Source organism: Carassius gibelio, chromosome A15 (assembly GCF_023724105.1).
Source record: "Carassius gibelio isolate Cgi1373 ecotype wild population from Czech Republic chromosome A15, carGib1.2-hapl.c, whole genome shotgun sequence".
Lineage (NCBI taxonomy): Eukaryota > Metazoa > Chordata > Actinopteri > Cypriniformes > Cyprinidae > Carassius > Carassius gibelio.
This window is the reverse complement of record NC_068385.1, coordinates 16,855,221-16,877,207: the sequence shown is the minus strand read 5'-3', so window position 1 is coordinate 16,877,207 and position 21,987 is coordinate 16,855,221. Positions and strand designations below refer to the sequence as shown.

Sequence of the window (21,987 nt, the reverse complement as noted above, 5' to 3'; positions counted from 1 at the left end):
GAATTTATTTTCCTTCTTCAGGCTAGCTCGAACACAAAATGAAAGGTTCCAGTCACTCAGTCTTATTTATACTGTTTCTGAGGGGGGCGTGTCTGCACACACACACGTTCTAACACTAAATATCGGCACTTTTTGGTGCGTCATGATCCATTTTGGTGTGATTTACCATTTTGTTGTACTGATATTTCACATCAACTCACTAAAACAAGGCCCGACAAGGACCAGCCCAAAGCTCAGAGACGAAGGCACTGGCTGGTTAGGGGAATGAAACGTCCAAGGTCCAGACCTGAGGTCTGAACCTGGTTGTGCACGGTCCATCCGTCCACTGACCACTAAAGACCGATCCAAGCCAGACCGAGTCCATGAGTCAATGCAAAAAAATCCAAAATGGGGCTAAAATATTTGTGGTTATTTCCACTAGGTTTGCACAACAAAATGGGTGTTAAGGTTAGGTGTTGTGTGGTGCAGTACATCTTTGAAAAAACTCGACATCTGTATGGATGGAGGAAATCGTTCTAAACCCCCAAGAGAGTAATCAGTAATTTAATTATACACAACTCAACATCGTTTTGGATGGAGGAATACGTTTCTGTGACTTCAAGAGATCTCAACATCGTCTGGATGGAGAAAACAATTTTTGGAACCTTCTAGAAAATTTCTGTGGCTCTCTACATCATACACCACACTGATGGAGGCCCTAAAGTGGACTGTTCAAGCCTCATCGCGACGTTTCGGAATTTATTTTCCTTCTTCAGGCTAGCTCGAACACAAAATGAAAGGTTCCAGTCACTCAGTCTTATTTATACTGTTTCTGAGGGGGGCGTGTCTGCACACACACACGTTCTAACACTAAATATCGGCACTTTTTGGTGTGTCATGATCCATTTTGGTGTGATTTACCATTTTGTTGTACTGATATTTCACATCAACTCACTAAAACAAGGCCCGACAAGGACCAGCCCAAAGCTCAGAGACGAAGGCACTGGCTGGTTAGGGGAATGAAACGTCCAAGGTCCAGACCTGAGGTCTGAACCTGGTTGTGCACGGTCCATCCGTCCACTGACCACTAAAGACCGATCCAAGCCAGACCGAGTCCATGAGTCAATGCAAAAAAATCCAAAATGGGGCTAAAATATTTGTGGTTATTTCCACTAGGTTTGCACAACAAAATGGGTGTTAAGGTTAGGTGTTGTGTGGTGCAGTACATCTTTGAAAAAACTCGACATCTGTATGGATGGAGGAAATCGTTCTAAACCCCCAAGAGAGTAATCAGTAATTTAATTATACACAACTCAACATCGTTTTGGATGGAGGAATACGTTTCTGTGACTTCAAGAGATCTCAACATCGTCTGGATGGAGAAAACAATTTTTGGAACCTTCTAGAAAATTTCTGTGGCTCTCTACATCATACACCACACTGATGGAGGCCCTAAAGTGGACTGTTCAAGCCTTATCGCGACGTTTCGGAATTTATTTTCCTTCTTCAGGCTAGCTCGAACACAAAATGAAAGGTTCCAGTCACTCAGTCTTATTTATACTGTTTCTGAGGGGGGCGTGTCTGCACACACACACGTTCTAACACTAAATATCGGCACTTTTTGGTGCGTCATGATTCATTTTGGTGTGATTTACCATTTTGTTGTACTGATATTTCACATCAACTCACTAAAACAAGGCCCGACAAGGACCAGCCCAAAGCTCAGAGACGAAGGCACTGGCTGGTTAGGGGAATGAAACGTCCAAGGTCCAGACCTGAGGTCTGAACCTGGTTGTGCACGGTCCATCCGTCCACTGACCACTAAAGACCGATCCAAGCCAGACCGAGTCCATGAGTCAATGCAAAAAAAATCCAAAATGGGGCTAAAATATTTGTGGTTATTTCCACTAGGTTTGCACAACAAAATGGGTGTTAAGGTTAGGTGTTGTGTGGTGCAGTACATCTTTGGAAAAACTCGACATCTGTATGGATGGAGGAAATCGTTCTAAACCCCCAAGAGAGTAATCAGTAATTTAATTATACACAACTCAACATCGTTTTGGATGGAGGAATACGTTTCTGTGACTTCAAGAGATCTCAACATCGTCTGGATGGAGAAAACAATTTTTGGAACCTTCTAGAAAATTTCTGTGGCTCTCTACATCATACACCACACTGATGGAGGCCCTAAAGTGGACTGTTCAAGCCTTATCGCGACGTTTCGGAATTTATTTTCCTTCTTCAGGCTAGCTCGAACACAAAATGAAAGGTTCCAGTCACTCAGTCTTATTTATACTGTTTCTGAGGGGGGCGTGTCTGCACACACACACGTTCTAACACTAAATATCGGCACTTTTTGGTGCGTCATGATCCATTTTGGTGTGATTTACCATTTTGTTGTACTGATATTTCACATCAACTCACTAAAACAAGGCCCGACAAGGACCAGCCCAAAGCTCAGAGACGAAGGCACTGGCTGGTTAGGGGAATGAAACGTCCAAGGTCCAGACCTGAGGTCTGAACCTGGTTGTGCACGGTCCATCCGTCCACTGACCACTAAAGACCGATCCAAGCCAGACCGAGTCCATGAGTCAATGCAAAAAAATCCAAAATGGGGCTAAAATATTTGTGGTTATTTCCACTAGGTTTGCACAACAAAATGGGTGTTAAGGTTAGGTGTTGTGTGGTGCAGTACATCTTTGAAAAAACTCGACATCTGTATGGATGGAGGAAATCGTTCTAAACCCCCAAGAGAGTAATCAGTAATTTAATTATACACAACTCAACATCGTTTTGGATGGAGGAATACGTTTCTGTGACTTCAAGAGATCTCAACATCGTCTGGATGGAGAAAACAATTTTTGGAACCTTCTAGAAAATTTCTGTGGCTCTCTACATCATACACCACACTGATGGAGGCCCTAAAGTGGACTGTTCAAGCCTCATCGCGACGTTTCGGAATTTATTTTCCTTCTTCAGGCTAGCTCGAACACAAAATGAAAGGTTCCAGTCACTCAGTCTTATTTATACTGTTTCTGAGGGGGGCGTGTCTGCACACACACACGTTCTAACACTAAATATCGGCACTTTTTGGTGTGTCATGATCCATTTTGGTGTGATTTACCATTTTGTTGTACTGATATTTCACATCAACTCACTAAAACAAGGCCCGACAAGGACCAGCCCAAAGCTCAGAGACGAAGGCACTGGCTGGTTAGGGGAATGAAACGTCCAAGGTCCAGACCTGAGGTCTGAACCTGGTTGTGCACGGTCCATCCGTCCACTGACCACTAAAGACCGATCCAAGCCAGACCGAGTCCATGAGTCAATGCAAAAAAATCCAAAATGGGGCTAAAATATTTGTGGTTATTTCCACTAGGTTTGCACAACAAAATGGGTGTTAAGGTTAGGTGTTGTGTGGTGCAGTACATCTTTGAAAAAACTCGACATCTGTATGGATGGAGGAAATCGTTCTAAACCCCCAAGAGAGTAATCAGTAATTTAATTATACACAACTCAACATCGTTTTGGATGGAGGAATACGTTTCTGTGACTTCAAGAGATCTCAACATCGTCTGGATGGAGAAAACAATTTTTGGAACCTTCTAGAAAATTTCTGTGGCTCTCTACATCATACACCACACTGATGGAGGCCCTAAAGTGGACTGTTCAAGCCTTATCGCGACGTTTCGGAATTTATTTTCCTTCTTCAGGCTAGCTCGAACACAAAATGAAAGGTTCCAGTCACTCAGTCTTATTTATACTGTTTCTGAGGGGGGCGTGTCTGCACACACACACGTTCTAACACTAAATATCGGCACTTTTTGGTGCGTCATGATCCATTTTGGTGTGATTTACCATTTTGTTGTACTGATATTTCACATCAACTCACTAAAACAAGGCCCGACAAGGACCAGCCCAAAGCTCAGAGACGAAGGCACTGGCTGGTTAGGGGAATGAAACGTCCAAGGTCCAGACCTGAGGTCTGAACCTGGTTGTGCACGGTCCATCCGTCCACTGATCACTAAAGACCGATCCAAGCCAGACCGAGTCCATGAGTCAATGCAAAAAAATCCAAAATGGGGCTAAAATATTTGTGGTTATTTCCACTAGGTTTGCACAACAAAATGGGTGTTAAGGTTAGGTGTTGTGTGGTGCAGTACATCTTTGAAAAAACTCGACATCTGTATGGATGGAGGAAATCGTTCTAAACCCCCAAGAGAGTAATCAGTAATTTAATTATACACAACTCAACATCGTTTTGGATGGAGGAATACGTTTCTGTGACTTCAAGAGATCTCAACATCGTCTGGATGGAGAAAACAATTTTTGGAACCTTCTAGAAAATTTCTGTGGCTCTCTACATCATACACCACACTGATGGAGGCCCTAAAGTGGACTGTTCAAGCCTTATCGCGACGTTTCGGAATTTATTTTCCTTCTTCAGGCTAGCTCGAACACAAAATGAAAGGTTCCAGTCACTCAGTCTTATTTATACTGTTTCTGAGGGGGGCGTGTCTGCACACACACACGTTCTAACACTAAATATCGGCACTTTTTGGTGCGTCATGATCCATTTTGGTGTGATTTACCATTTTGTTGTACTGATATTTCACATCAACTCACTAAAACAAGGCCCGACAAGGACCAGCCCAAAGCTCAGAGACGAAGGCACTGGCTGGTTAGGGGAATGAAACGTCCAAGGTCCAGACCTGAGGTCTGAACCTGGTTGTGCACGGTCCATCCGTCCACTGACCACTAAAGACCGATCCAAGCCAGACCGAGTCCATGAGTCAATGCAAAAAAATCCAAAATGGGGCTAAAATATTTGTGGTTATTTCCACTAGGTTTGCACAACAAAATGGGTGTTAAGGTTAGGTGTTGTGTGGTGCAGTACATCTTTGAAAAAACTCGACATCTGTATGGATGGAGGAAATCGTTCTAAACCCCCAAGAGAGTAATCAGTAATTTAATTATACACAACTCAACATCGTTTTGGATGGAGGAATACGTTTCTGTGACTTCAAGAGATCTCAACATCGTCTGGATGGAGAAAACAATTTTTGGAACCTTCTAGAAAATTTCTGTGGCTCTCTACATCATACACCACACTGATGGAGGCCCTAAAGTGGACTGTTCAAGCCTCATCGCGACGTTTCGGAATTTATTTTCCTTCTTCAGGCTAGCTCGAACACAAAATGAAAGGTTCCAGTCACTCAGTCTTATTTATACTGTTTCTGAGGGGGGCGTGTCTGCACACACACACGTTCTAACACTAAATATCGGCACTTTTTGGTGTGTCATGATCCATTTTGGTGTGATTTACCATTTTGTTGTACTGATATTTCACATCAACTCACTAAAACAAGGCCCGACAAGGACCAGCCCAAAGCTCAGAGACGAAGGCACTGGCTGGTTAGGGGAATGAAACGTCCAAGGTCCAGACCTGAGGTCTGAACCTGGTTGTGCACGGTCCATCCGTCCACTGACCACTAAAGACCGATCCAAGCCAGACCGAGTCCATGAGTCAATGCAAAAAAATCCAAAATGGGGCTAAAATATTTGTGGTTATTTCCACTAGGTTTGCACAACAAAATGGGTGTTAAGGTTAGGTGTTGTGTGGTGCAGTACATCTTTGAAAAAACTCGACATCTGTATGGATGGAGGAAATCGTTCTAAACCCCCAAGAGAGTAATCAGTAATTTAATTATACACAACTCAACATCGTTTTGGATGGAGGAATACGTTTCTGTGACTTCAAGAGATCTCAACATCGTCTGGATGGAGAAAACAATTTTTGGAACCTTCTAGAAAATTTCTGTGGCTCTCTACATCATACACCACACTGATGGAGGCCCTAAAGTGGACTGTTCAAGCCTTATCGCGACGTTTCGGAATTTATTTTCCTTCTTCAGGCTAGCTCGAACACAAAATGAAAGGTTCCAGTCACTCAGTCTTATTTATACTGTTTCTGAGGGGGGCGTGTCTGCACACACACACGTTCTAACACTAAATATCGGCACTTTTTGGTGCGTCATGATCCATTTTGGTGTGATTTACCATTTTGTTGTACTGATATTTCACATCAACTCACTAAAACAAGGCCCGACAAGGACCAGCCCAAAGCTCAGAGACGAAGGCACTGGCTGGTTAGGGGAATGAAACGTCCAAGGTCCAGACCTGAGGTCTGAACCTGGTTGTGCACGGTCCATCCGTCCACTGACCACTAAAGACCGATCCAAGCCAGACCGAGTCCATGAGTCAATGCAAAAAAAATCCAAAATGGGGCTAAAATATTTGTGGTTATTTCCACTAGGTTTGCACAACAAAATGGGTGTTAAGGTTAGGTGTTGTGTGGTGCAGTACATCTTTGGAAAAACTCGACATCTGTATGGATGGAGGAAATCGTTCTAAACCCCCAAGAGAGTAATCAGTAATTTAATTATACACAACTCAACATCGTTTTGGATGGAGGAATACGTTTCTGTGACTTCAAGAGATCTCAACATCGTCTGGATGGAGAAAACAATTTTTGGAACCTTCTAGAAAATTTCTGTGGCTCTCTACATCATACACCACACTGATGGAGGCCCTAAAGTGGACTGTTCAAGCCTTATCGCGACGTTTCGGAATTTATTTTCCTTCTTCAGGCTAGCTCGAACACAAAATGAAAGGTTCCAGTCACTCAGTCTTATTTATACTGTTTCTGAGGGGGGCGTGTCTGCACACACACACGTTCTAACACTAAATATCGGCACTTTTTGGTGCGTCATGATCCATTTTGGTGTGATTTACCATTTTGTTGTACTGATATTTCACATCAACTCACTAAAACAAGGCCCGACAAGGACCAGCCCAAAGCTCAGAGACGAAGGCACTGGCTGGTTAGGGGAATGAAACGTCCAAGGTCCAGACCTGAGGTCTGAACCTGGTTGTGCACGGTCCATCCGTCCACTGACCACTAAAGACCGATCCAAGCCAGACCGAGTCCATGAGTCAATGCAAAAAAATCCAAAATGGGGCTAAAATATTTGTGGTTATTTCCACTAGGTTTGCACAACAAAATGGGTGTTAAGGTTAGGTGTTGTGTGGTGCAGTACATCTTTGAAAAAACTCGACATCTGTATGGATGGAGGAAATCGTTCTAAACCCCCAAGAGAGTAATCAGTAATTTAATTATACACAACTCAACATCGTTTTGGATGGAGGAATACGTTTCTGTGACTTCAAGAGATCTCAACATCGTCTGGATGGAGAAAACAATTTTTGGAACCTTCTAGAAAATTTCTGTGGCTCTCTACATCATACACCACACTGATGGAGGCCCTAAAGTGGACTGTTCAAGCCTCATCGCGACGTTTCGGAATTTATTTTCCTTCTTCAGGCTAGCTCGAACACAAAATGAAAGGTTCCAGTCACTCAGTCTTATTTATACTGTTTCTGAGGGGGGCGTGTCTGCACACACACACGTTCTAACACTAAATATCGGCACTTTTTGGTGTGTCATGATCCATTTTGGTGTGATTTACCATTTTGTTGTACTGATATTTCACATCAACTCACTAAAACAAGGCCCGACAAGGACCAGCCCAAAGCTCAGAGACGAAGGCACTGGCTGGTTAGGGGAATGAAACGTCCAAGGTCCAGACCTGAGGTCTGAACCTGGTTGTGCACGGTCCATCCGTCCACTGACCACTAAAGACCGATCCAAGCCAGACCGAGTCCATGAGTCAATGCAAAAAAATCCAAAATGGGGCTAAAATATTTGTGGTTATTTCCACTAGGTTTGCACAACAAAATGGGTGTTAAGGTTAGGTGTTGTGTGGTGCAGTACATCTTTGAAAAAACTCGACATCTGTATGGATGGAGGAAATCGTTCTAAACCCCCAAGAGAGTAATCAGTAATTTAATTATACACAACTCAACATCGTTTTGGATGGAGGAATACGTTTCTGTGACTTCAAGAGATCTCAACATCGTCTGGATGGAGAAAACAATTTTTGGAACCTTCTAGAAAATTTCTGTGGCTCTCTACATCATACACCACACTGATGGAGGCCCTAAAGTGGACTGTTCAAGCCTTATCGCGACGTTTCGGAATTTATTTTCCTTCTTCAGGCTAGCTCGAACACAAAATGAAAGGTTCCAGTCACTCAGTCTTATTTATACTGTTTCTGAGGGGGGCGTGTCTGCACACACACACGTTCTAACACTAAATATCGGCACTTTTTGGTGCGTCATGATCCATTTTGGTGTGATTTACCATTTTGTTGTACTGATATTTCACATCAACTCACTAAAACAAGGCCCGACAAGGACCAGCCCAAAGCTCAGAGACGAAGGCACTGGCTGGTTAGGGGAATGAAACGTCCAAGGTCCAGACCTGAGGTCTGAACCTGGTTGTGCACGGTCCATCCGTCCACTGACCACTAAAGACCGATCCAAGCCAGACCGAGTCCATGAGTCAATGCAAAAAAAATCCAAAATGGGGCTAAAATATTTGTGGTTATTTCCACTAGGTTTGCACAACAAAATGGGTGTTAAGGTTAGGTGTTGTGTGGTGCAGTACATCTTTGGAAAAACTCGACATCTGTATGGATGGAGGAAATCGTTCTAAACCCCCAAGAGAGTAATCAGTAATTTAATTATACACAACTCAACATCGTTTTGGATGGAGGAATACGTTTCTGTGACTTCAAGAGATCTCAACATCGTCTGGATGGAGAAAACAATTTTTGGAACCTTCTAGAAAATTTCTGTGGCTCTCTACATCATACACCACACTGATGGAGGCCCTAAAGTGGACTGTTCAAGCCTCATCGCGACGTTTCGGAATTTATTTTCCTTCTTCAGGCTAGCTCGAACACAAAATGAAAGGTTCCAGTCACTCAGTCTTATTTATACTGTTTCTGAGGGGGGCGTGTCTGCACACACACACGTTCTAACACTAAATATCGGCACTTTTTGGTGTGTCATGATCCATTTTGGTGTGATTTACCATTTTGTTGTACTGATATTTCACATCAACTCACTAAAACAAGGCCCGACAAGGACCAGCCCAAAGCTCAGAGACGAAGGCACTGGCTGGTTAGGGGAATGAAACGTCCAAGGTCCAGACCTGAGGTCTGAACCTGGTTGTGCACGGTCCATCCGTCCACTGACCACTAAAGACCGATCCAAGCCAGACCGAGTCCATGAGTCAATGCAAAAAAATCCAAAATGGGGCTAAAATATTTGTGGTTATTTCCACTAGGTTTGCACAACAAAATGGGTGTTAAGGTTAGGTGTTGTGTGGTGCAGTACATCTTTGAAAAAACTCGACATCTGTATGGATGGAGGAAATCGTTCTAAACCCCCAAGAGAGTAATCAGTAATTTAATTATACACAACTCAACATCGTTTTGGATGGAGGAATACGTTTCTGTGACTTCAAGAGATCTCAACATCGTCTGGATGGAGAAAACAATTTTTGGAACCTTCTAGAAAATTTCTGTGGCTCTCTACATCATACACCACACTGATGGAGGCCCTAAAGTGGACTGTTCAAGCCTCATCGCGACGTTTCGGAATTTATTTTCCTTCTTCAGGCTAGCTCGAACACAAAATGAAAGGTTCCAGTCACTCAGTCTTATTTATACTGTTTCTGAGGGGGGCGTGTCTGCACACACACACGTTCTAACACTAAATATCGGCACTTTTTGGTGTGTCATGATCCATTTTGGTGTGATTTACCATTTTGTTGTACTGATATTTCACATCAACTCACTAAAACAAGGCCCGACAAGGACCAGCCCAAAGCTCAGAGACGAAGGCACTGGCTGGTTAGGGGAATGAAACGTCCAAGGTCCAGACCTGAGGTCTGAACCTGGTTGTGCACGGTCCATCCGTCCACTGACCACTAAAGACCGATCCAAGCCAGACCGAGTCCATGAGTCAATGCAAAAAAATCCAAAATGGGGCTAAAATATTTGTGGTTATTTCCACTAGGTTTGCACAACAAAATGGGTGTTAAGGTTAGGTGTTGTGTGGTGCAGTACATCTTTGAAAAAACTCGACATCTGTATGGATGGAGGAAATCGTTCTAAACCCCCAAGAGAGTAATCAGTAATTTAATTATACACAACTCAACATCGTTTTGGATGGAGGAATACGTTTCTGTGACTTCAAGAGATCTCAACATCGTCTGGATGGAGAAAACAATTTTTGGAACCTTCTAGAAAATTTCTGTGGCTCTCTACATCATACACCACACTGATGGAGGCCCTAAAGTGGACTGTTCAAGCCTTATCGCGACGTTTCGGAATTTATTTTCCTTCTTCAGGCTAGCTCGAACACAAAATGAAAGGTTCCAGTCACTCAGTCTTATTTATACTGTTTCTGAGGGGGGCGTGTCTGCACACACACACGTTCTAACACTAAATATCGGCACTTTTTGGTGCGTCATGATCCATTTTGGTGTGATTTACCATTTTGTTGTACTGATATTTCACATCAACTCACTAAAACAAGGCCCGACAAGGACCAGCCCAAAGCTCAGAGACGAAGGCACTGGCTGGTTAGGGGAATGAAACGTCCAAGGTCCAGACCTGAGGTCTGAACCTGGTTGTGCACGGTCCATCCGTCCACTGACCACTAAAGACCGATCCAAGCCAGACCGAGTCCATGAGTCAATGCAAAAAAAATCCAAAATGGGGCTAAAATATTTGTGGTTATTTCCACTAGGTTTGCACAACAAAATGGGTGTTAAGGTTAGGTGTTGTGTGGTGCAGTACATCTTTGGAAAAACTCGACATCTGTATGGATGGAGGAAATCGTTCTAAACCCCCAAGAGAGTAATCAGTAATTTAATTATACACAACTCAACATCGTTTTGGATGGAGGAATACGTTTCTGTGACTTCAAGAGATCTCAACATCGTCTGGATGGAGAAAACAATTTTTGGAACCTTCTAGAAAATTTCTGTGGCTCTCTACATCATACACCACACTGATGGAGGCCCTAAAGTGGACTGTTCAAGCCTTATCGCGACGTTTCGGAATTTATTTTCCTTCTTCAGGCTAGCTCGAACACAAAATGAAAGGTTCCAGTCACTCAGTCTTATTTATACTGTTTCTGAGGGGGGCGTGTCTGCACACACACACGTTCTAACACTAAATATCGGCACTTTTTGGTGCGTCATGATCCATTTTGGTGTGATTTACCATTTTGTTGTACTGATATTTCACATCAACTCACTAAAACAAGGCCCGACAAGGACCAGCCCAAAGCTCAGAGACGAAGGCACTGGCTGGTTAGGGGAATGAAACGTCCAAGGTCCAGACCTGAGGTCTGAACCTGGTTGTGCACGGTCCATCCGTCCACTGACCACTAAAGACCGATCCAAGCCAGACCGAGTCCATGAGTCAATGCAAAAAAATCCAAAATGGGGCTAAAATATTTGTGGTTATTTCCACTAGGTTTGCACAACAAAATGGGTGTTAAGGTTAGGTGTTGTGTGGTGCAGTACATCTTTGAAAAAACTCGACATCTGTATGGATGGAGGAAATCGTTCTAAACCCCCAAGAGAGTAATCAGTAATTTAATTATACACAACTCAACATCGTTTTGGATGGAGGAATACGTTTCTGTGACTTCAAGAGATCTCAACATCGTCTGGATGGAGAAAACAATTTTTGGAACCTTCTAGAAAATTTCTGTGGCTCTCTACATCATACACCACACTGATGGAGGCCCTAAAGTGGACTGTTCAAGCCTCATCGCGACGTTTCGGAATTTATTTTCCTTCTTCAGGCTAGCTCGAACACAAAATGAAAGGTTCCAGTCACTCAGTCTTATTTATACTGTTTCTGAGGGGGGCGTGTCTGCACACACACACGTTCTAACACTAAATATCGGCACTTTTTGGTGTGTCATGATCCATTTTGGTGTGATTTACCATTTTGTTGTACTGATATTTCACATCAACTCACTAAAACAAGGCCCGACAAGGACCAGCCCAAAGCTCAGAGACGAAGGCACTGGCTGGTTAGGGGAATGAAACGTCCAAGGTCCAGACCTGAGGTCTGAACCTGGTTGTGCACGGTCCATCCGTCCACTGACCACTAAAGACCGATCCAAGCCAGACCGAGTCCATGAGTCAATGCAAAAAAATCCAAAATGGGGCTAAAATATTTGTGGTTATTTCCACTAGGTTTGCACAACAAAATGGGTGTTAAGGTTAGGTGTTGTGTGGTGCAGTACATCTTTGAAAAAACTCGACATCTGTATGGATGGAGGAAATCGTTCTAAACCCCCAAGAGAGTAATCAGTAATTTAATTATACACAACTCAACATCGTTTTGGATGGAGGAATACGTTTCTGTGACTTCAAGAGATCTCAACATCGTCTGGATGGAGAAAACAATTTTTGGAACCTTCTAGAAAATTTCTGTGGCTCTCTACATCATACACCACACTGATGGAGGCCCTAAAGTGGACTGTTCAAGCCTTATCGCGACGTTTCGGAATTTATTTTCCTTCTTCAGGCTAGCTCGAACACAAAATGAAAGGTTCCAGTCACTCAGTCTTATTTATACTGTTTCTGAGGGGGGCGTGTCTGCACACACACACGTTCTAACACTAAATATCGGCACTTTTTGGTGCGTCATGATCCATTTTGGTGTGATTTACCATTTTGTTGTACTGATATTTCACATCAACTCACTAAAACAAGGCCCGACAAGGACCAGCCCAAAGCTCAGAGACGAAGGCACTGGCTGGTTAGGGGAATGAAACGTCCAAGGTCCAGACCTGAGGTCTGAACCTGGTTGTGCACGGTCCATCCGTCCACTGACCACTAAAGACCGATCCAAGCCAGACCGAGTCCATGAGTCAATGCAAAAAAAATCCAAAATGGGGCTAAAATATTTGTGGTTATTTCCACTAGGTTTGCACAACAAAATGGGTGTTAAGGTTAGGTGTTGTGTGGTGCAGTACATCTTTGGAAAAACTCGACATCTGTATGGATGGAGGAAATCGTTCTAAACCCCCAAGAGAGTAATCAGTAATTTAATTATACACAACTCAACATCGTTTTGGATGGAGGAATACGTTTCTGTGACTTCAAGAGATCTCAACATCGTCTGGATGGAGAAAACAATTTTTGGAACCTTCTAGAAAATTTCTGTGGCTCTCTACATCATACACCACACTGATGGAGGCCCTAAAGTGGACTGTTCAAGCCTCATCGCGACGTTTCGGAATTTATTTTCCTTCTTCAGGCTAGCTCGAACACAAAATGAAAGGTTCCAGTCACTCAGTCTTATTTATACTGTTTCTGAGGGGGGCGTGTCTGCACACACACACGTTCTAACACTAAATATCGGCACTTTTTGGTGTGTCATGATCCATTTTGGTGTGATTTACCATTTTGTTGTACTGATATTTCACATCAACTCACTAAAACAAGGCCCGACAAGGACCAGCCCAAAGCTCAGAGACGAAGGCACTGGCTGGTTAGGGGAATGAAACGTCCAAGGTCCAGACCTGAGGTCTGAACCTGGTTGTGCACGGTCCATCCGTCCACTGACCACTAAAGACCGATCCAAGCCAGACCGAGTCCATGAGTCAATGCAAAAAAATCCAAAATGGGGCTAAAATATTTGTGGTTATTTCCACTAGGTTTGCACAACAAAATGGGTGTTAAGGTTAGGTGTTGTGTGGTGCAGTACATCTTTGAAAAAACTCGACATCTGTATGGATGGAGGAAATCGTTCTAAACCCCCAAGAGAGTAATCAGTAATTTAATTATACACAACTCAACATCGTTTTGGATGGAGGAATACGTTTCTGTGACTTCAAGAGATCTCAACATCGTCTGGATGGAGAAAACAATTTTTGGAACCTTCTAGAAAATTTCTGTGGCTCTCTACATCATACACCACACTGATGGAGGCCCTAAAGTGGACTGTTCAAGCCTTATCGCGACGTTTCGGAATTTATTTTCCTTCTTCAGGCTTAGGGTTAGGGTTAGGGTTAGGGTTAGGGTTAGAGGGTTAGGTTAGGGTTAGAGTTAGGGTTAGGGTTAGGTTAGGGTTAGGGTTAGGTTAGGGTTAGATTTGGAAAAATACAACAGCTCCCCCCAACCTAGCCCTCGTCTAGGCCGGTTTGGGATAGGGAGACTGAGGGAAAGGTGCACGGGCCCACGCTTGTCAGACTATACCATATCGCGTGAGATCATCTCCGGTCTAGGAGCTGCGCTTGTCTAAGCATTGGGCCTAAAAAAGTGAAAATTATGTTTTTAAACGCTGGGTCTGCGATGGTTAAATTTAGGCTCTGAATTTTTTCACCCTTAAGTTTCACAGTGCTCGAGTTGAACCAGCTGGGTTCATAATTGCTGAGGTTATGGCGGTTAGCTTGAGAGTGCAGTTTGTTCCAGCACTCAATCTAGATCTAAGTAGATATGAGAACACAAAGTTCTTGACTGAACTTGTTCCAGATCGGCGAACCAGACCACAACTCGAAGGTCGCAGACTGATAATCCCGACCCAGCATCGTGTTCTGCCAAAAAGTATTGTTTCAGCCAGACTGCCATGTTATCAAAGACGGTTAATGTCATAGTTAAATTATAATCATTGGGTCTGTGATGGTTAAGTTTAGGGTGTGGTTTGGTCCAGCCTTAAAAATAGCAGTCTTCGAGTCGAACCGGCTAGGTTTTTAAATGCTGCGGTTATGGTGGTTAGGTTTAGAGCGCGGTTGGGTCCATCTATAGATTTAACAGTACTCGAGTTGAACCGGCTAGGTTTTTGAAGGCTGCGGTTATGGCAGTTAGGTTTAGAGCGCAGGTTTGGTCCAGTGCTAAAATTAGATCTGAGTAGATGTGAGATCACGCCAAGAAGTTTTGTTTCAGGCAAATGCCATGTTTCAAGGACGATATTTGTTATAGTAGGACATTTTTTTCATTATTCTTTCCTGCTCCCCCAAAACAGTTAGAGTGAGGGAAATGTTCAAGACAACCTCTTCAGTAGTGTACCTCAGGATCATCGGGTGTTTCGGCCGTTAAACACTATACACCCTCACGCTGAGGCCGGCTCGCTTGGACGATCAGCCCCAAGCGCGTGTCTTGTATCCAATTGCTGTTTGGGCTTGACCAGATCCACAATTGCATGGTTGGGTTCTGGATCGAGTTAAAAGGGGTTTTCAACTTAAACCAGTAATTAGGAGAGACGTTAATTTGATTCTGTTGATTTGAAATTATTTGGAGTGCATGTTAGAGCGACTGAAAAAACATATGTACTCTGCTGTATAATAAACCAAAGTAGGTCTGAAATATCGAAAACTTGGACTAGAATACTCCTAAAAGGTCGAAGGTTGAGACTGGCGGATGCAGGGCATCAAGCTTCTACCAGACCTCCCTCCTAAAAGTTATGGCAAGCCAATCAGACATCACCCTCACACAAGGGTAACCGCTGGATGCGATAACTTCTGAGAGAGAAAGATGTTGCAATAGCCTTCTATTTGTGTGTTTTTGCATACACTGTTACAGGGTGGTGAGTACAAAATTATAAAAATATTTTTTGAGATTAGACCCATCTTGTGCTCCTCCAAATATGTCGGACACGACCGTACAGTTTTCTTAGGTTTTTATCACTGATAAATAACTCTTTTTAGCATTTAAAGTCAGCTTCTTTGACACCTAGTTAAATATGCGGATTCCTGCTCCAATAACGTTTCAAGGCCTATTTTTCTGGGGATTTAAATAGCATTTTTCTTAATTTAAAGCCTGGATTCTGATCTCTGTCACTTAATTGTTCTGTTGTTAATATTAATTCACTTACGTTAGCGTGCCAATGCTAATATTACTCTATTAATCATTAACACATTACCATTTAAGATTTAATAGTTACCTCTTGAAGTGAATCAGAAGGCATTAAAACGGTTGGCTCCACGTACTTCCTATATTTTGAAAGTAAGTTTTATCAAGCTCAATAAGTATCAAAATTGCTGCTCCAAACACATTTCTAGGCTTACTCCCAGGGGGTTTTAGATACACTCTTCCTCGTTTAAAATTAGTTTTCCAATACCTCTTTCTTTATCTTTCTATTAGTAATATCAGTGTTTTAAAGTTAGTCTGTTGATAATATTGTATATATAAAGACCTTTAAAGCACTGACACCTCCAAAAGCAATCTGAAAGTTAGCATGTTAGTAATATAAATGTAAACTAAATGGAAGAAAAATAGGAAAAGATCTTTCAGCTTACCACTAAAGGTTTGAGTGTTAAAATTAACATGTCCATAATATCATACATATAAATATAAATCTAAAAATGAAAAATAAAAAGCAAATATTAAAACTATAAAAATATATAAAGATATAACAACATATAAAAACCCCCGGAAAGAAAACCATTAAAGGTCCAAGAGTTTAAATTTAAAGCAAACCAGGAGGTGACTAGGCCTGTCTGGGTCCCGCACCTCCCAACAAGCCTGTCTGGGCTTGGGTTTGCTCCCCTGTCCCGCCTCTTCCTCTCCCCCTGGCGGAGAAAAGGAGAACCGGGAAGGAGTGATCCAATTAAAAGATTCAATGTGGTTTTCAAAAAACGCTGGGTCAGTGATGGCTAAATACAGGGCGTGGTTTAGTTAAGCCTTAAATGTAGCAGTGTTCGAGTTCAACCGACTAAGTTTTTAAACCGCTGGGTCTGTGACGGTTAAGTTTAGGGTGTGGTCTGGTTCAGCTTTAAATTTAGCAGTACTCACCAGACCGCAGCTCCAAATTCAGAGTCCGACGATCCCGACCCAGCATCGCGTGTCCGCCATGAAGTCCTGTTTCAGCCAGACTGCCTTGTCCCAAAGACGGTAAGTGTCATCGTTAGACTATAATCACTGGTTCTGTAACGGTTAAGTTTAGGGTGTGTTTTAGTTCAGCTTCAAATTTAGCAGTGTTCAAATTAAACCGGCTCGGTTTTTAAACTGCTGGGTCTGTGACGGTTAAGTTTAGGGTGTGGTGTGTTTCAGCCTTAAATTTAGCAGTACTCACCAGACCACGGCTCGAAATTCAAAGCCCGACGATCCCGACCCAGCATCGCGTTCCGCCATGAAGTCCTGTTTCAGCCAGACTGCCTTGTCCCAAAGACGGTAAGTGTCATCGTTAGACTATAATCACTGGGTCTATGATGGTTAAGTTTAGAGTGTGTTTTAGTTCAGCCTTAAATTTAGCTGTGTTTGAATTAAACCGGCTAGGTTTTTAAACCGCTGGGTCTGTGACGGTTAAGTTTAGGGTGTGTTTTAGTTCAGCCTTAAATTTAGCTGTGTTAGAATTAAAACGGCTAGGTTTTTAAACCGCTGGGTCTGTGACGGTTAAGTTTAGGGTGTGGTTTGGTTCAGTCTTAGATTTAGCAGTGCTCACCAGACCAAAGCTCGAAATTCAGAGTCTGACGATCCCGACCCAGCATCGCGTTCCGCCATGAAGTCCTGTTTCAGCCAGACTGCCTTGTCCCAAAGACGGTAAGTGTCATCGTTAGACTATAATCACTGGGTCTATGATGGTTAAGTTTAGGGAGTGTTTTAGTTCAGCCTTAAATTTAGCTGTGTTAGAAAATAAACCGGCTAGGTTTTTAAACCGCTGGGTCTGTGACGGTTAAGTTTAGGGTGTGTTTTAGTTCAGCCTTAAATTTAGCTGTGTTAGAATTAAACCGGCTAGGTTTTTAAACCGCTGGGTCTGTGACGGTCAAGTTTAGGGTGTGGTTTGGTTCAGCCTTAAATTTAGCCGTACTCACCAGACCACAGCTCGAAATTCAGAGTCCGACGATCCCGACCCAGCATCGCGTTCCGCCATGAAGTCCTGTCTCAGCCAGACTGCCTTGTCCCAAAGACGGTAAGTGTCATCGTTAGACTGCAATTACTGGGTCTGTGATGGTTAAGTTTGGGTCTGTGATGGTTAAGTTTAAGGTGTGTTATAATTCAGCCTTAAATTTAGCAGTACTTGAGTTGAGCCAGCAAGTTTTCCGATAGCTGCATCTGTGATGGCTAAGGTTAGGGTGTGTTTTAATTCAGCCTTAAATTTAACAGTGCTCGAGTTGAGCCAGCAAGTTTTCCGATAGCTGCGTCTGTGATGGTTAAGTTTAAGCTGTGGTTTAGCTCGGTCTTAAATTTCACAGCACTCGAGTCGAATCGGCTTTAAGAGATTCAATTAGAACAATGACAGAGGCCCATAGTAGGATCTTTTACGTAAGATGGTATGTCTAGTCCGATGGCTCTGGCTTGGGTTAGGTTTGGAAAAATACAACAGCTCCCCCCAACCTAGCCCTCGTCTAGGCCGGTTTGGGATAGGGAGACTGAGGGAAAGGTGCACGGGCCCACGCTTGTCAGACTATACCATATCGCGTGAGATCATCTCCGGTCTAGGAGCTGCGCTTGTCTAAGCATTGGGCCTAAAAAAGTGAAAATTATGTTTTTAAACGCTGGGTCTGCGATGGTTAAATTTAGGCTCTGAATTTTTTCACCCTTAAGTTTCACAGTGCTCGAGTTGAACCAGCTGGGTTCATAATTGCTGAGGTTATGGCGGTTAGCTTGAGAGTGCAGTTTGTTCCAGCACTCAATCTAGATCTAAGTAGATATGAGAACACAAAGTTCTTGACTGAACTTGTTCCAGATCGGCGAACCAGACCACAACTCGAAGGTCGCAGACTGATAATCCCGACCCAGCATCGTGTTCTGCCAAAAAGTATTGTTTCAGCCAGACTGCCATGTTATCAAAGACGGTTAATGTCATAGTTAAATTATAATCATTGGGTCTGTGATGGTTAAGTTTAGGGTGTGGTTTGGTCCAGCCTTAAAAATAGCAGTCTTCGAGTCGAACCGGCTAGGTTTTTAAATGCTGCGGTTATGGTGGTTAGGTTTAGAGCGCGGTTGGGTCCATCTATAGATTTAACAGTACTCGAGTTGAACCGGCTAGGTTTTTGAAGGCTGCGGTTATGGCAGTTAGGTTTAGAGCGCAGGTTTGGTCCAGTGCTAAAATTAGATCTGAGTAGATGTGAGATCACGCCAAGAAGTTTTGTTTCAGGCAAATGCCATGTTTCAAGGACGATATTTGTTATAGTAGGACATTTTTTTCATTATTCTTTCCTGCTCCCCCAAAACAGTTAGAGTGAGGGAAATGTTCAAGACAACCTCTTCAGTAGTGTACCTCAGGATCATCGGGTGTTTCGGCCGTTAAACACTATACACCCTCACGCTGAGGCCGGCTCGCTTGGACGATCAGCCCCAAGCGCGTGTCTTGTATCCAATTGCTGTTTGGGCTTGACCAGATCCACAATTGCATGGTTGGGTTCTGGATCGAGTTAAAAGGGGTTTTCAACTTAAACCAGTAATTAGGAGAGACGTTAATTTGATTCTGTTGATTTGAAATTATTTGGAGTGCATGTTAGAGCGACTGAAAAAACATATGTACTCTGCTGTATAATAAACCAAAGTAGGTCTGAAATATCGAAAACTTGGACTAGAATACTCCTAAAAGGTCGAAGGTTGAGACTGGCGGATGCAGGGCATCAAGCTTCTACCAGACCTCCCTCCTAAAAGTTATGGCAAGCCAATCAGACATCACCCTCACACAAGGGTAACCGCTGGATGCGATAACTTCTGAGAGAGAAAGATGTTGCAATAGCCTTCTATTTGTGTGTTTTTGCATACACTGTTACAGGGTGGTGAGTACAAAATTATAAAAATATTTTTTGAGATTAGACCCATCTTGTGCTCCTCCAAATATGTCGGACACGACCGTACAGTTTTCTTAGGTTTTTATCACTGATAAATAACTCTTTTTAGCATTTAAAGTCAGCTTCTTTGACACCTAGTTAAATATGCGGATTCCTGCTCCAATAACGTTTCAAGGCCTATTTTTCTGGGGATTTAAATAGCATTTTTCTTAATTTAAAGCCTGGATTCTGATCTCTGTCACTTAATTGTTCTGTTGTTAATATTAATTCACTTACGTTAGCGTGCCAATGCTAATATTACTCTATTAATCATTAACACATTACCATTTAAGATTTAATAGTTACCTCTTGAAGTGAATCAGAAGGCATTAAAACGGTTGGCTCCACGTACTTCCTATATTTTGAAAGTAAGTTTTATCAAGCTCAATAAGTATCAAAATTGCTGCTCCAAACACATTTCTAGGCTTACTCCCAGGGGGTTTTAGATACACTCTTCCTCGTTTAAAATTAGTTTTCCAATACCTCTTTCTTTATCTTTCTATTAGTAATATCAGTGTTTTAAAGTTAGTCTGTTGATAATATTGTATATATAAAGACCTTTAAAGCACTGACACCTCCAAAAGCAATCTGAAAGTTAGCATGTTAGTAATATAAATGTAAACTAAATGGAAGAAAAATAGGAAAAGATCTTTCAGCTTACCACTAAAGGTTTGAGTGTTAAAATTAACATGTCCATAATATCATACATATAAATATAAATCTAAAAATGAAAAATAAAAAGCAAATATTAAAACTATAAAAATATATAAAGATATAACAACATATAAAAACCCCCGGAAAGAAAACCATTAAAGGTCCAAGAGTTTAAATTTAAAGCAAAACAGGAGGTGACTAGGCCTGTCTGGGTCCCGCACCTCCCAACAAGCCTGTCTGGGCTTGGGTTTGCTCCCCTGTCCCGCCTCTTCCTCTCCCCCTGGCGGAGAAAAGGAGAACCGGGAAGGAGTGATCCAATTAAAAGATTCAATGTGGTTTTCAAAAAACGCTGGGTCAGTGATGGCTAAATACAGGGCGTGGTTTAGTTAAGCCTTAAATGTAGCAGTGTTCGAGTTCAACCGACTAAGTTTTTAAACCGCTGGGTCTGTGACGGTTAAGTTTAGGGTGTGGTCTGGTTCAGCTTTAAATTTAGCAGTACTCACCAGACCGCAGCTCCAAATTCAGAGTCCGACGATCCCGACCCAGCATCGCGTGTCCGCCATGAAGTCCTGTTTCAGCCAGACTGCCTTGTCCCAAAGACGGTAAGTGTCATCGTTAGACTATAATCACTGGTTCTGTAACGGTTAAGTTTAGGGTGTGTTTTAGTTCAGCTTCAAATTTAGCAGTGTTCAAATTAAACCGGCTCGGTTTTTAAACTGCTGGGTCTGTGACGGTTAAGTTTAGGGTGTGGTGTGTTTCAGCCTTAAATTTAGCAGTACTCACCAGACCACGGCTCGAAATTCAAAGCCCGACGATCCCGACCCAGCATCGCGTTCCGCCATGAAGTCCTGTTTCAGCCAGACTGCCTTGTCCCAAAGACGGTAAGTGTCATCGTTAGACTATAATCACTGGGTCTATGATGGTTAAGTTTAGAGTGTGTTTTAGTTCAGCCTTAAATTTAGCTGTGTTTGAATTAAACCGGCTAGGTTTTTAAACCGCTGGGTCTGTGACGGTTAAGTTTAGGGTGTGTTTTAGTTCAGCCTTAAATTTAGCTGTGTTAGAATTAAAACGGCTAGGTTTTTAAACCGCTGGGTCTGTGACGGTTAAGTTTAGGGTGTGGTTTGGTTCAGTCTTAGATTTAGCAGTGCTCACCAGACCAAAGCTCGAAATTCAGAGTCTGACGATCCCGACCCAGCATCGCGTTCCGCCATGAAGTCCTGTTTCAGCCAGACTGCCTTGTCCCAAAGACGGTAAGTGTCATCGTTAGACTATAATCACTGGGTCTATGATGGTTAAGTTTAGGGAGTGTTTTAGTTCAGCCTTAAATTTAGCTGTGTTAGAAAATAAACCGGCTAGGTTTTTAAACCGCTGGGTCTGTGACGGTTAAGTTTAGGGTGTGTTTTAGTTCAGCCTTAAATTTAGCTGTGTTAGAATTAAACCGGCTAGGTTTTTAAACCGCTGGGTCTGTGACGGTCAAGTTTAGGGTGTGGTTTGGTTCAGCCTTAAATTTAGCCGTACTCACCAGACCACAGCTCGAAATTCAGAGTCCGACGATCCCGACCCAGCATCGCGTTCCGCCATGAAGTCCTGTCTCAGCCAGACTGCCTTGTCCCAAAGACGGTA

At 42.8% G+C, this 21,987-nt stretch overlaps 1 long non-coding RNA gene across 2 annotated transcripts in view; it reads right to left on the bottom strand.

Moving 5' to 3' along the window:
• Window positions 1-21,532, bottom strand: part of LOC128028643 (uncharacterized) — a 59,253-nt gene extending 37,721 nt beyond the window's left edge. The window contains exons 1-2 of one of the 2 annotated variants that reach the window (XR_008187195.1): window positions 21,517-21,532; window positions 17,734-17,864 (exon numbers count right to left, since the gene is read on the bottom strand). This is a non-coding gene — a long non-coding RNA (uncharacterized LOC128028643). Of the gene's footprint in view, window positions 1-17,733; window positions 18,109-21,516 lie in introns of those variants that run through there. The other variant, XR_008187194.1, reaches the window with a different exon arrangement.
• Window positions 21,533-21,987: the final 455 nt, after the last annotated feature.